Below are 13,725 nucleotides of genomic sequence, written 5' to 3'. Positions count from 1 at the left end.
CAGGTGGATCACCTGAGGTCAGGAGCTTGAGACCATCCTGACCAACATGGTGAAACCCTGTCTCCACTGAATAGGAGAAAAAATAGCTGGGTGTAGTGGTGCAAGCCTGTAATCCCAGCTACTTGGGAGGCTGAGGCAAGAGGATTGCTTGAACCTGGGAGGCAGAGGTTGCAGTGAGCCAAGATTGCGGCATTGCACTCTAGCCTGGGCAATAAGAGCAAAACTCGGTCTCAAAAAAGAAAAGAAAATGCTATCTTGATATGGGAGTGATTTCACAGGGGTATACACAAGCCAAAACTGACCAAATTTTACATGTAAATATGTACAGCTTATCTACTTCAATAATAGCTCAATAAAGTTGAAAAAATAAGATACTGATTTGAAATTTTTTTCATTATTTACCCCTGGAGAATGTATTTGTCTTTTTTGATGTTTATCTGTATTTTTTTTTCCTTTTTTTTTTTTTAAGAGATAGAGTCTTGCCATTACCCAAGTGATCATGAACCCCTAGCCTCCAGCAATGCTCTTGCCTCAGCCTCCCAAAGTTCTAGGATTACAAGCGTGAACCTCGTACCTGGCCTTATCTGTATTAAAAAGCAATTTCATTCATAAATTGAGGAGTCTGTTTGCCATCTCCACACTCTCTCCTGTTTATTCTCAATTCATGACAGAAAGACAGTTGCCCAGGGCTTTGCAATGAACAGAAAAATCAGATTCAAATCCAACTCACAGCTTACCAGCTCTTTGGCCTTGGGCAATTTATTGAACTTTCCTGAGACACTAACATATCACCTCACAGAACTGTCTGCAAGTGTGTGTCAAGTCCCTTTAGGCAGCTTGCAACAGAGCAGCTGTTCAAGCCTTTGTTATCTGCCCCAGGTGTACCTACCTTCCTGCCACACCATTTGAAACTTCATATTAGGGTTGTTTCTCTGGTTTTGAAATTGGTCGCCTGCCCTGGTTTCCAGGCCTTGTATTAAATGCAAACAAAATTTAAGGGCTTGCCAAAAAACTCAGCAATAAAAAAATAGTATCTTAATCAAATCAAAATTGACATTTAAAAAAATCCCACAATGAACAAGATAACAGACATTTAAATAAAGGTAAATTCATTCCCATCCCAAATTCCTTTTCAAACCCTTCCCCCAGTTCTGCCAATTCCTATTGAATCCAATTCCTTCATGCCTTGCTCTCAAAGAATTACTTGAAAGTCGTCAGATATAACTCATGGAGTCCAGGCACATGCTACCACGTGGCTATTTTTTATTTTTGTAGAGATGAGGTCTTCCTATGTTGCCCAGGCTGGTCTTGAACTCCGGCCTCAAGTGATCCTCATGCTTCAGCCTCCCAAAGTGATAAGACTACAGACATGAGCCACCATGCTGGGCCTATTCTTTCTTAAATGTACCTTAGCTCACATTCAGTTTAAGGTTTAAAATTAGAAGTGTAAAATTTGTTCTGTCCTATGTCGTTCTGTTTAAAGTTGCAGTTTCCAAAGACCTATTGACAGTGTTAACTGAGGACTTACTGTGTGTTGATCTCTAATGAAGACAGGAGGGAGATCAGCGTTCTCCGGAAGCAGGCTCGGTGGCTCGGTGGCTCGATTGGCTTTTGCCACATTCCGTTCTGGCTTCTCCCCTCAAAGACAGCACTTGTAACCTCCTTTGCATAACTGAACCTTCAAAAGTTTACAGACCCATAAAAGAAAGCAGCCAACAGGGAACCGTGTTAAATGAAGCTGCTTAGGAAAGTCACTGTGAGCTTTGGAGGTGGACGACTTTTGTGGGTTAGAAACTGAAACTGAACGTTTGAAATCGTAAAGGACAGTCAGGTGCTTCCTTTTTCTTTCTTTCTTTCTTTCTTTTTTTAAATTTGAACATTTCTATTGCTGGGGGAAAAAGGTCAGTGAGGTTTTCCTTGGCCCTCTTCTTTCTATATGTCTTGAAAAATAACCTCTGAAATAGGACTTCTAGTTAAATCCCCATATATTTATTTTTCCCCATCAAGGGACTGTGTTCTAAAACCTTAATAACAATAACCAGCATTTCTCTGGCTAGAAATAAAATTTCTAGACACACAAGCAGTATCATACAAACACAGATAAGGAAATTTAATAAATGGGAATGTCTTAAAGACTGGTTCTATTGCATGAGGTAGAAATTTTAAGATATTTAAGTTTGGATTTGAATTCCTAATCTTTGGGAAAGTTGCAACATTTAATTTTAATTATTAGATTTTATTATTATTATTATTATTATTATTTTGCAGAGATGAGGTCTCACTATGTTGCCCAGGCTAGTCTTGAACTTTTGGGCTCAACTCTTGAACTCCAGCCTCCCAAAGTGCTGGGATTACAGTTGTGGGCTACTGCACCAGCCAATATTTATTTTAAAAACAAAATCGGGGCTGGGTGTTGTGGCTCACGCCTGTAATCCCGGCGTTTTGGGAGGCTGAGGCGGTTGGATCAGGAAGTCAGGTGTTTGAGACTAGCCGGACCAACAGAGTGAAACCCTGTCTTCATTAAAAATACAAAAAAATTAGCCGGGCGTGGTGGCGGGCACCTGTAGTCCCAGCTATTCGGGAGGCCAAGGCAGGAGAATAGCTTGAACCTGGGAGGCAGAGGTTGCAGTGAGCTGAGATCAGGCCACTGTGCTCCAGCATGGGCGACATTGCGAGACTCCAACTCAAAAAACAAAACAAAACAAAACAAAACAAAACAAAACAAAACAAAACAGCATGTCTTGTCTCCAGGAGAGGACCACATGCAGAAGCTACCCTTCCCCTCGTCAGTGGTGCCCCCAGGCTGGTCAATGGCCGTGGAGGGACAGCAGGCAAAATGGCCCCAGCCCGACAGGGAGGATATTGGGGGGACAGACTCAGAACACTGGAGAAACGGAAGCTTGCAGAGTGGTCATGCGGAGAAGCCAGGTTTCTCTTACTGCCTGGTCCCTGGCCCACCCTACACCAACTCATGAGAAGCACAAGGCGGTCTGTGAATCACTGAAAGGTAATGAGTAACTGGAGGGAATTGCTTCAAAGAGAAAAGTATTTAAACAAGATGCTTTGTGTGACTGTACCCAGAGTGCAAAGGAAAAAGGGAAAACATCAAACTCTTCAGCAAGTTTCCCACACGGGTAGAGGCTGCTTTATAGGTTTGTTCTGCTGCCATGAGTTCCCCCTTACTTTCATCTCTTTATTTGCCCACTGTGCAAAATCTTCATGCTTCCACCTCCTTAGGCGGGGAGGCAAACCTCACCCACCCCTTCAGCAGTTGGTCTTGCCTCAACCTGGGCAGGCACAGCACAAGTAACCTTCAGCAATTCTTTCCCCACGGTCCGAATCATTAGGTGTGGAACACTCCAGGGAGGGCCTGGCACCTCAGGTCACACGTGAGTTTTCTCTCTTAAGTAGGTCAATCATGCCTCTTTATTCTTTCTGGATTTCATTGCATGGCTCAGCTGTGAGCAAGATCTACATCATCATATAAATGTGAATAATACTTGTTGACTCAACCCAAAACTATGATGTAACTCTGTTTGGGAAGAGAGGAGAGAGTTTGCACGTGAGTGATAAGGACTGGGGTCATGACCGGCACCGGGAGCGGGAGGGGAGGTGAGGCCATGCTCAATCCTCATTTTCTGTGAGAGGAAGAAATTGATTGATATCTAAAACTGAAAAATCAAGAAATAACAGCATCAACACATTATTGAGAAATTTAAGTAGAAATGGCCAAAAGACTTGCAAGGGGTTGACCTTGGAGATGCAAAGACAGGGAGACCATAGGTGAGACTGCGGTTTTTCATTATTAGCTTTGAAGCACTATTTAACTCTTAGAGCTAAACAAATGTGTGATTTTAAAATAAGGCAAAAACCAAAGTGATCCCCCGCTTGAAGGTCACCTTTCAGCTACATAAAACCCTGAAGTTACTTTCTTGGGCTACATCAAATTCACAGACAGGATATGTATCCCATTTCTCTCTAGACTGAGTTAAGGAGTAAAGGGGTAAGCAGGCTTGGTCACCCTATTGGGGGGTATCTATTACTGACGGCTCATCAGATCACCTTGGGAAGAAAACACAGTCACAAAGATAATTTGTCGCCATTTGTCTTTCAACGAGCTGATATCATTCAGCTATGAAGAACAGTGACTTTGTGTATAACAACATAGAAGCACGAAGTCGGTGTGCAATGTGAGGAGCTTCCTAGCAAGGAGAGTAGAAAAGCCTAACTCCTCTCTGGAGGGTTTTCTAGGGAAAGCTAGATGGCTGCCCAGCAGGGGGTGCTCTGGGAGGGACTCCTGCCTGCCACGGAGGAGGGACTAGACCAGCCATCCTCCAAATTCTGTCCAATTCTGAGACTAAGTTGTTCCAGAAAAAGTTATAATGAACAAAAGTCTAATGAAAACTCACAGAAAATTCTGCTCCCCTTCTTAACTGCACTTTTCCTGCAAGGTGTGGGACATTGTCAATTCTGGTAAGAGCCGAAGCTATGACCTGGTATATATTTGTTTTACATGCCGTCAACATTACTGCCTATTTTAAAAAATGGAGGGAAAAAACCTGATGTCACCCTGAAAACCGGTATTAAATTTGCCTTTTTTGGCACCACTGTGATTCGGGAAGCCCTCTGATATTCTGGAGATCCCTGTTACCCAGGAAATGGCCCAGCTCTGAATCCAGAGAAAGTGTGAAAAGTCCAATACCAGTTCCTTACTAAGTTAAGCACGTCTGAACTGTTGTTATAATCTTGAAATACACGAAGCAGCTCTCTCAGTGAACAGCAGATTAATTTGCAGGGTATGGAGCCAATAGTCACACTTTGGTCCCAAGCGCAGCTCTGCCGCACAAGTTGTGTGACCTTGGGCAAATTACTTCATCTCTCTGGATATTGGCTTCCTCATCTGAAAATGGGCATAACACCCAGAACAGATAGGATGCTTTCAGTGTAACAGAAAATTCAATCAAATTAGCTTTAATATAAGGAAACAGACGGGCTCGCATATCTGGACTTCTACAGATTGTGAGGTCATCAATCTGTAGATGACCAACAGAGTGGTTGGTCCAGCTTCTCGGTGATGTCCTCAGAGACCCAGGCTCTTTCTGACTCCAAGGCTGCCATCCAGTGTTGGCCTCATTCTAAACAAGGCTCCTCTCAGGGTCACAGGATGCAGCCAGAGCAATCAAGGCTCCTGGCTTCCCCGTTCACACCCAGTGAAGATAGAAACTGCTCTTCCTGTGGCTTTCTCTCTAGTCCAAACAGACAGGTTCCCAGAAGCCCCAGCAACCTTCCCCTGAATCTCATTGGGCCAGATTGGTTACAAGCTCATTTCTGCACCAATGACTGCCAAGGTAATGAGGTTACTCTGATTGGCTTAGATGAATCAGGACCACCCTGTGGGCCTGGCATCCACATCCCAAACCCATGGCTGCCACAACAGAGGGGAGTAGGGCAGACAGAGGGAGACAAACCCCAATGCCTGTGAGAAAACCCCAATGCCTGTGAGAACATCCACCACACACGCAAGGTCACTGGGAAGCTTAAACAAGAGGACGCCCCTGACATGGCGGCAAACAGCAAGTGACTTCCTCGCCACTTCTATCTCCAAATACGTCATTTCAGCCCTCAAAAAAATATATAAACACTTTTCTGGGAAATGAACTGTCTAATTTGCATGCTACGTAGCACCAGGCTGAGCTATTAGAAAGCATCCCAGGAGACTTCGACGGAGCACACCAAGACTTGATCACCCAGAAGCACCAGGAAGCTTCTGTCGGAGGCACCGGGGCGGCGGGGGGGGTGGCAGATTTAACTACCCAAGATAGCATCTGCAGGCGCCTGAAATGCCAAAATCAAGGTCTTCCTCTGGGGCCCATGCTGGGCCTTTGTGGTAGGCCATGGTCATGGTGGGTGACTCACTTGATTCTTCCCCAACTTTTTTCTCTCTAAGCTCCCTTCCAGGGATGCCACACGCTCCAACTATGGTCAGTGAGACCCAAGAGGAGGCTGCTGTGAGGCTCCCTGAGTGTTTTTGTTTTCTTGCTAGAGATGCTTCCGTTCCACCTTCCTCCTTGCCGACTGCAGGTGTGATGACTGCAGTAGCTGCAGTGATTGTGAGGCCACAATGGCAGGCCCAAGGTGTAGCAGGAACACCAGCCTGAAGCCAGCAGATGCCTACCTAATGCAAACTTATTATAGGAGAAACCAAACCCTTACCTGGTGAAGCCATTGTGATGGCCAGGACAATGCACCCCTCAGGTCTCCTACTGCAGGGAGCACATAGATCGCCTTGTTTCCACTCCTTGGGCTTCACCACCACACTGATGCTGAGGCCACGCTTTCCACGGGCTGCTGCTGATCAGTGACTCAGCGCAGCCAATGCAGTTTATTATTCCTGTGAGACACAGGGACCCACCAATGGGCAACACTGCATCAAGGACTCCCATCAGCTTTGGCCAGAATCTCTCGGACCTGCACTGCAATCAGACATTCTACTCCATCCTCCTTCCTCAGCACCATGGCCTGAAGGCTCTCTCTGCCTTCTCCGGCCATTTCCTTTTTATCCTTCACCAGCACTGCTCCAATAAATTGCTTGCACATCTAAGCCTGCCTTGGCGCTTTCCTCTCATGGGACCCAAATTAATGCAGCCATGGTGGCTTTATTTTTTTTTTTGGTTACTTGTGATCACGAGTTTTCCTAACTGAGATGGCTCCAGAAGGCCCCTATTTTAAGAATAGAAATATTTGTAAGAAAGTAAATCATTAGTTGAGATTTTAAAGTGTCAAAAAAAAAAAATTCACACTCTTTCCTTCCACATTCTGAACTAAATATGAAACAGATCTACAAGTCAGTTCAGGGATCAAAACACCAATTTTATTACCAATTGATTTTTCCCTTCTAAGCTCACACAGCAGCCAAAGGACGGCAGGCTTCTACACACTGTCGCCGTCCCTGCTCCCAGTCAGAGCCTTGCAGCCAGTCACTTCCAAGAGAAAGAGCCCAAGGAGAGAGAGAAAACAATGCCCAAGGGAGTGGAGATGTTTTAGAGTTAACCCCACCCTGCAGAGAAATGTGGGCCAGTAAGGCACATCTCACCGCACCCCTAATCAGCTGAATCACTCATTTTCCCCCAGGGTGGATCTAGTGGGAGGTGCAGAGAAAGCAGAAACTTCCAAGGCTTTACAGAAGCAGAAATTCCTGTTTCAGGAGCAAGCAAGATTGAGGAGGGGACAGAGAGAGGGAGAGGATGCATCCTCCTTCATAATGATATTTGTGCATTAAATAGTTGTTAAATAAAATGTGGGAGAGGAAATGCTGATGGCTCACTCCGCCCTGAAGCAGCCAGCAGTTTAGTGGTGTAGATAAGACGCACTCAGAAATGAGTCTGATGCCAGACACAGTCATAACTTTATAGCCGTGATACAGACAAAATGCCACGGCTTTTATTTTGTGTACAGAGCTCGCCACTGGCTCCGCTCGGTCTTTCCTGTCCTCATTTTCCTGTTGTCCTGGTTTATTCTCGTGTTAATTTCAAATTTCATCTTATCTTTATGTGTTTCTGTGAACCACTGTGAATCCTTCCTGGAACAAAGTGTGGGATTGTATAACTAAATATATAAGCAATTCACGTATATGCATGCATGATGTACATGAGGTCTTTAGGGTCAGGCTGTATTAGTGTTTCCCACTATGTGACCTTGGGCAAGTCTCAGCCTACATTTTCTCATCTGTAAAATGGGCATAAAAGCAAGATTTACCCCAATAGACAGAAGTGGGTCTTCAGAGAGTTAGCCCAGGCAATGCCTTGCTTAAGTGCCTAGCACACAGTGAAGCCTCTGCAAATGCTGGTTTGGGTTCCTCTTATCGCAGGCATACTCTGGTGTCTATCCCCACCCCAAAGATCCCTGTCTGTGGGGGACTGAGGCAGATTTCCAGGAGATGGCACATGAACAACACTTTTTGTCACATCACTGATGGATGTTGGACCAGACTGGCCAAAGGAGAAAAGCTGGTCTTGAGCAAGTGATTGCGGGAAAAGTGGATCAAAGGTATTTTCCAGGAAGGGCAGGAGAATGTGTATTTCCCTGGGGACAGCTGAATAGCAGTTGGAGGGTGGCGGTAGGGAGGGTGTCTATGGAGATTGCGTGGCTGCGAGAAGGGGTCACTAAAAGAGAAGGATTTGGGGGTGAGGCGGGTGGAGGAGAGGGGAGCAAAGACCCTGGAGTGTTCTCCGACGCAGCCTGGTTAAGAGGCCTTGCTACGGTGCCCTGATGAGGTTCAGGTGGGCACAGCCTTCTAGAATCAGCCGCCCCAAGTGGAGCTCAAATACCCAGTGCCAGGAAAGAGGCTGCAGCTGCTCCGAGCCTCTAATTTAACCTGAGAACAGGGAGAGAATCCTCTTTAAAATATGCAAAATATCTTGAAAGAAAGAAAGGCAAACCAGATCGGAGCAGTAATTCTGTTGCTAAATCTGTCTGAGATGTTACGTACAAAGAACATTAACAACTGGGAGTGTTTGTGAGTTTCTCAAAAGCCCAGAAATCCTCAAGGCTCTCCCCAGCAAGAGTAACCAGTCCCCTCTTGTTTGATGTGCCAATTATAACGAGACTTTTCATTACTGAAGTAGGAACGCACAGCCGCCGATGCATATCGAAGCGTGTCAAGCGAGAAGCAATAGGAGCACACGCGTACACTTACAGCTACTTCTACTGTCTTCCGGAAATAGAAACACCTATAAAAACTCAGTTTAAGATCACAAAAACCCTTTAAAAGCCCTACCTGGGATATTGGAGGCTCCTACCTCTTCTGGATATGGTTAATTATATAACTTCCTCCACTGTAAATCATAGGGAACAAAGTAGAGCTGGTGAATCACACTCTTTTCACTGTAATGGCAAGACATAAATTACCATAAAGACCTTCAATCCCCAAAGTGATGCAATTTGACAGAATGAACTTGTCTCCTTCCCACTTGTTATTCACAAAACTCCTGTCTGAGAAACACTCATTTGACGATGCATATTCAAATGAAAAAACAAAAAGCTAAAACCAGCCCCAGCCCCTGTCCCCAGGGAGGTAGGCGGGGTCAGGGTAGCGAGGTCTTCTGATTGTTCAAGAGAAGCTGGAAATCCCAATGCTTTTAAAAGAATAAAACCTTCCGATGTTTAAATAGTGGAGATGAATGACAATTTCTTTGAAAACACAGAGGGGTCAACAAGACATACCCGGGGCTAAGTCTGGGGTTTGTGATCTCTGGAGGATTCTCTTGCCAAAATGGCTCCAGAACCGTGGGGACATGTCACCATGTCCAAACCCACTTCCAGGCACCTTGGATTTGCAGAGGCTGGGCACATCCTCCTGTCATTTCAGGGCTTCGCGCTTCCATGTGGGTTTTATTCTACCAGACCCTGCAGTCTGAGGCTCTTCTCTGTATTCATCTGCTGGGGCTGCCATAGTAAAATACATGGACTGGGCCTGGATGGCTTCAACAACAGAAGTTTATTTTTCATGGTTCTGGAGGCTAGAAGCCCAAGATGAAGGTGCCAGCAGGGTGGGTTTCCATGGAGACCCCTGTCCTTGGCCTGCAGATGGCAGCCCTCTTGCTGTATCTTCCCCTGCTTGTCTCACTCCCCCAGTGTCTCTGTGAGTCCTAATCACCTCTTCTTATAAGGACACTGGTCAGATTGGACCAGGGCCCAACCTAACAGCATCATGTTAAATTAATCACCTCCTTAAAGCCCTGTCTCCAAACACAGTCACATTCTAATGTGTTGTGCATTAAGATTTCAACATATGAATTTCAGAAGGAACAGGATTCAGCCCCAAACACCTTCTACCTCCGTTAGCCCCACCCCACTCCCTATTTTTCTCCAGAGGTGAGAGGAGTGGGAATATGGATGTGCCTTACCTGTAGAATTTCCAGAGAAGAATGCTTCCGGAAGACCTACCACCAGGTCACCCCCTCACTAAACTTGGACCACTGGACTGATCTCTCCACAACAGGCTCGGACTCTCAAACAGCCTCTTGCACCTCATGTACCTTCTCTGCAGGTCTAACGTGATCACATCAACGTCACAAGGCTCCTCTTCTATAAACCCTTCTGTGGTAGGTTGCTGCCAAAGATGGCTACTCACTCCTAGTCAAGGTTGCTCATGCCTGTAATCCCAGCACTTGAGGCTGAAGTGAGTCATGATCGAGCCAGTGCACTCCAGCCTGGGCAACAGAGGGAGGCTCTATCTCAAAGAAGAGAAAAAAAGATGGCCACCCACAATCCATCCATTGTTGAATGAGGACATCTCTTCTCCCATCTAGAGGTGGAAGCTATTTGTCCTTACCTCCTCTGGAATCTGAGTTGACTTTTTTTTTCTTTTTTTCCTTTTGAGTTGGAGTTTTGCTCTTGTTGTCCAGGCTGGTGTGCAATGGCGCGATCTTGGCTCACTGCAATCTCTACCTCCCAGGTTCAAGCGATTCTCCTACCTCAGCCTCCTGAGTAGCTGAGATTACAGGCATGTGCCACCACACTCTGCTAATTTTTTATTTCTAGTAGAGACAGGGTTTCTCCATGTTGGTCAGGCTGGTCTCAAACTCCCCACCTCAGGTGATCTGCCTGCCTCGGCCTCCTAAAGTGCTGGGATTACAGACATGAACCACTGCGCCTCCTGAGTTGATTTTTGAGACCTATTTTTTTTTTTTCTGACTTTTTAGAGAGAGCGTCTTGCCATGCTGCCCAAGCTGGGCTTGAACTCTTGTTTCTCCTGCCTCAACCTCCTGAATAGCTGGGACCTCAGGTGCACACCATTGTGCCCAGCTTTTTGTAACTTGCTTTGACCAATAGAACGTAGTGGGAGTGACGCTGTGCCAGGTTAGCCCTTAGGAGGCTGAGCAGCTTCCACTTTTGCCCTATTGGAACCCTACACCATGCTGTGTAGAAGCCCAGGCTGCCTTGCTGGGAGACCACGTGGAGGACAGAGATGCCCCAGCCGACAGCTCAGCCCAGCTAGCAGGAGTCACAAGAGTGACCCTAGTTTCGATCACAGAATAATGAGAACTAATCATCATTGCTTAAGCCACTAAGTTTTGGGGGTGGTTTGTTATGTAGCAATAGATCACTGAGATGCCTCTTCCCAGTTAAACTCTCCCCAGGGCTTCCTAAGCTTTATTTATAGTTTCAGTCACTGCTCAGTTCAGTGTTAGGGAATGAAATGCTTGCCTTCATGGAAAAGAGACATGAACTGCGCTGTAGAGCAAAGCTGCCTGCCTCTTACAGTTCACATCTTCTCTTGTCCTACTAGCTACATTCTTAACTTACATGTTACTATAGAAGACAGTTATTTTTCATACAGGAGGTGCAGGCTACATAGACAAAGACTGGAGACAGTCTTTACTTATTTATTTCTTATTTTTATTATTATTACTATTTTTGGGGATGGAGTCTTGCTCTACCACCCAGGCTGGAGTACAGTGGTGCCATCTCGGCTCACTGCAACCTCCACCTCCTGGGTTCAAGTGATTCTCCTGCCTCAGCCTCCTGAGTAGCTGGGACTACAGGCACATGCCACCATGCCTGGCTAATTTTCATATTTTTAGTAGAGATGGGATTTCACCATGATGGCCAGAATGGTCTTGAACTCTTGACATCGAGATCCACCGGCCTTGGCCCCCCAAAGTGTTGGGATTACAGGCATGAGCCACTGTGCCCGGCTGAGACAACCTTTATTATATGGGAAATTTTTGTTTTAACTATACTCCCAATGTGCTGTGTCATAGTATATTTATGAGGACATGAAAATCATTGTTACATAGAGATGCTCTGGAGAAACGGTGTCACTAGAAACAGGTACCAAACTCCCCTCTTGCGCTTTAGAGTTTCACATTGCTACATCCTACTGCAGCTGGAAGGTTTTTTGTTTTGTTTTGTTTTTTCAAGTCAAAGCCAAGGCACAGAGAAATTCAATGACTTAGGTGGACGCAAAGCATTGGTAGACATCAAGAGAGACTGTTTTATATATATATATATTTTGAGACGGAGTTTTGCTCTTGTTGCCCAGGCTGGAGTGCAATGGCGCAATTTCAGTTCACTGCAACCTCTGCCTCCTGGGTTCAAGCGATTCTCCTGCCTCAGCCTCCTGAGTAGCTGGGATTACAGGCATGCGCCACTGTGCCCGGCTAATTTTGTATTTTTAGTACAGATGGGGTTTCTCCATGTTGGTCAGGCTGGTCTCGAACTCCCGACCTCAGGTGATGCCCGTGCTTTGGCCTCTCAAAGTGCTGGGCTTACAGACGTGAGCCACTGTGCTCAGCCGAGGCTGTTATATTCTTGATGTCAATGTTGAGACAAGTCTGGTGGTGGGGTAGGCACTACGTGCAATAGGAAGGTGTGAGAAGGGTCAGGAGATGGCCTGGAAATGCCTTGTCTTGTTCATCTTGTAGCTCCTGTAGCGCCTTGGTAGCCAGTGTGTGCTAGAGCCCGTTGACTTTCACTCTGTGTCTAGAGCACAAATTTGCCTGGAGAAACCTGGGTTCACGCCCTGTGTCTCCTGCTCCTTGGCTGTCTGATGCTGACCAAATCGGTAAATATGCAGATGGCCTGGTTTCCTCACCACCAAAATGAAGCTAGAATACCCTACCACTCATAATGCTTAATAGCATTCTGCAAAACATTTAGAAGGAATAGTGTTCTAGAACACCACAGGATGCTGAGTGTAGCTTCTGGGGAAACTGAGGCACAAGAAGATTAAACGATTTTTCCCCAAGGTTTAGAGTCAGTAACTGACCAAGGTAAAACTAACGCCCAAGTCTCCCAACTTCCACTATTAGTACTCCTACTATTACTGCTTTCCACTTTAAAGGATTGTGGTAAGATAAAATTTATAGCGCTTGCTTTGGCAGCACATATTCTAAAACTGGAACAGTTTAAAGATTGGCATGGCCCCTGTGCAAAGATAACATGCACATTCATGAAGTGAGTTAAATTTAAAACAATTTTTTATATTAAAACATTGGCTGGGCTTGGTGGTTCACGCCTGTAATCCCAGCACTTGGGGAGGCTGAGGCAGGCAGATCACTTGAGATCAGGAGTTTGAGATCAGCCTGGCCAACAAGGTAAAACCCCGTCTCTATTAAAAATATAAAAAACAGGCCGGGTGCGGTGGCTCAAGCCTGCAATCCCAGCACTTTGGGAGGCCGAGGCGGGTGGATCACGAGGTCAACAGATCGACACCATCCTGGTCAACATGGTGAAACCCCGTCTCTACTAAAAATACAAAAAATTAGCTGGGCATGGTGGCACGTGCCTGTAATCCCAGCTACTCAGGAGGCTGAGGCAGGAGAATTGCCTGAACCCGGGAGACGGAGGTTGCGGTGAGCCAGATCGCGCCATTGCACTCCAGCCTGGGTAACAAGAGCGAGACTCCATCTCAAAAAAAAAAAAATAAATAAAAAAATAAAAAAATAAAATAAAAAATAAAAAACAGCTGGGGTGCTGGCTCACGCCTGTAATCCCAGCTACTCAGGGGGCTGAGGCATGAGAATCACTTGAACCCGGGAGCCAGAGGTTGCAGTGAACTGAGACTGTGCCACTGCACTCCAGTCTAGGCAACAGAGCGGGACTTTGTCTCACAAAAAAGAAAATATAATAAATAGAATTATAGAACTTAGGGAATATGAAAACCCAATAAACTGAAAGTCCAAAAATGACGTTGTTGTTTTTAAATGTCCTTTGCCCATC

At 45.7% G+C, this 13,725-nt stretch overlaps 1 non-coding gene across 1 annotated transcript; it reads left to right on the top strand.

The window, feature by feature from the left end:
• Positions 1 to 12,871: 12,871 nt before the first annotated feature.
• LOC119470225 lies at positions 12,872 to 12,975 on the top strand. The gene has a single exon (XR_005199109.1). It is a non-coding gene; the product is annotated as a U6 spliceosomal RNA (small nuclear RNA).
• The last annotated feature ends 750 nt before the right edge of the window (positions 12,976 to 13,725 follow it).

Source organism: Cebus imitator, unplaced genomic scaffold, assembly GCF_001604975.1.
Source record: "Cebus imitator isolate Cc_AM_T3 unplaced genomic scaffold, Cebus_imitator-1.0 Scaffold24, whole genome shotgun sequence".
Classification (NCBI taxonomy): Eukaryota; Metazoa; Chordata; class Mammalia; order Primates; family Cebidae; genus Cebus; species Cebus imitator.
Note: the sequence above shows the minus strand (reverse complement) of the source record. Positions and strands in the feature narration are given on the sequence as shown.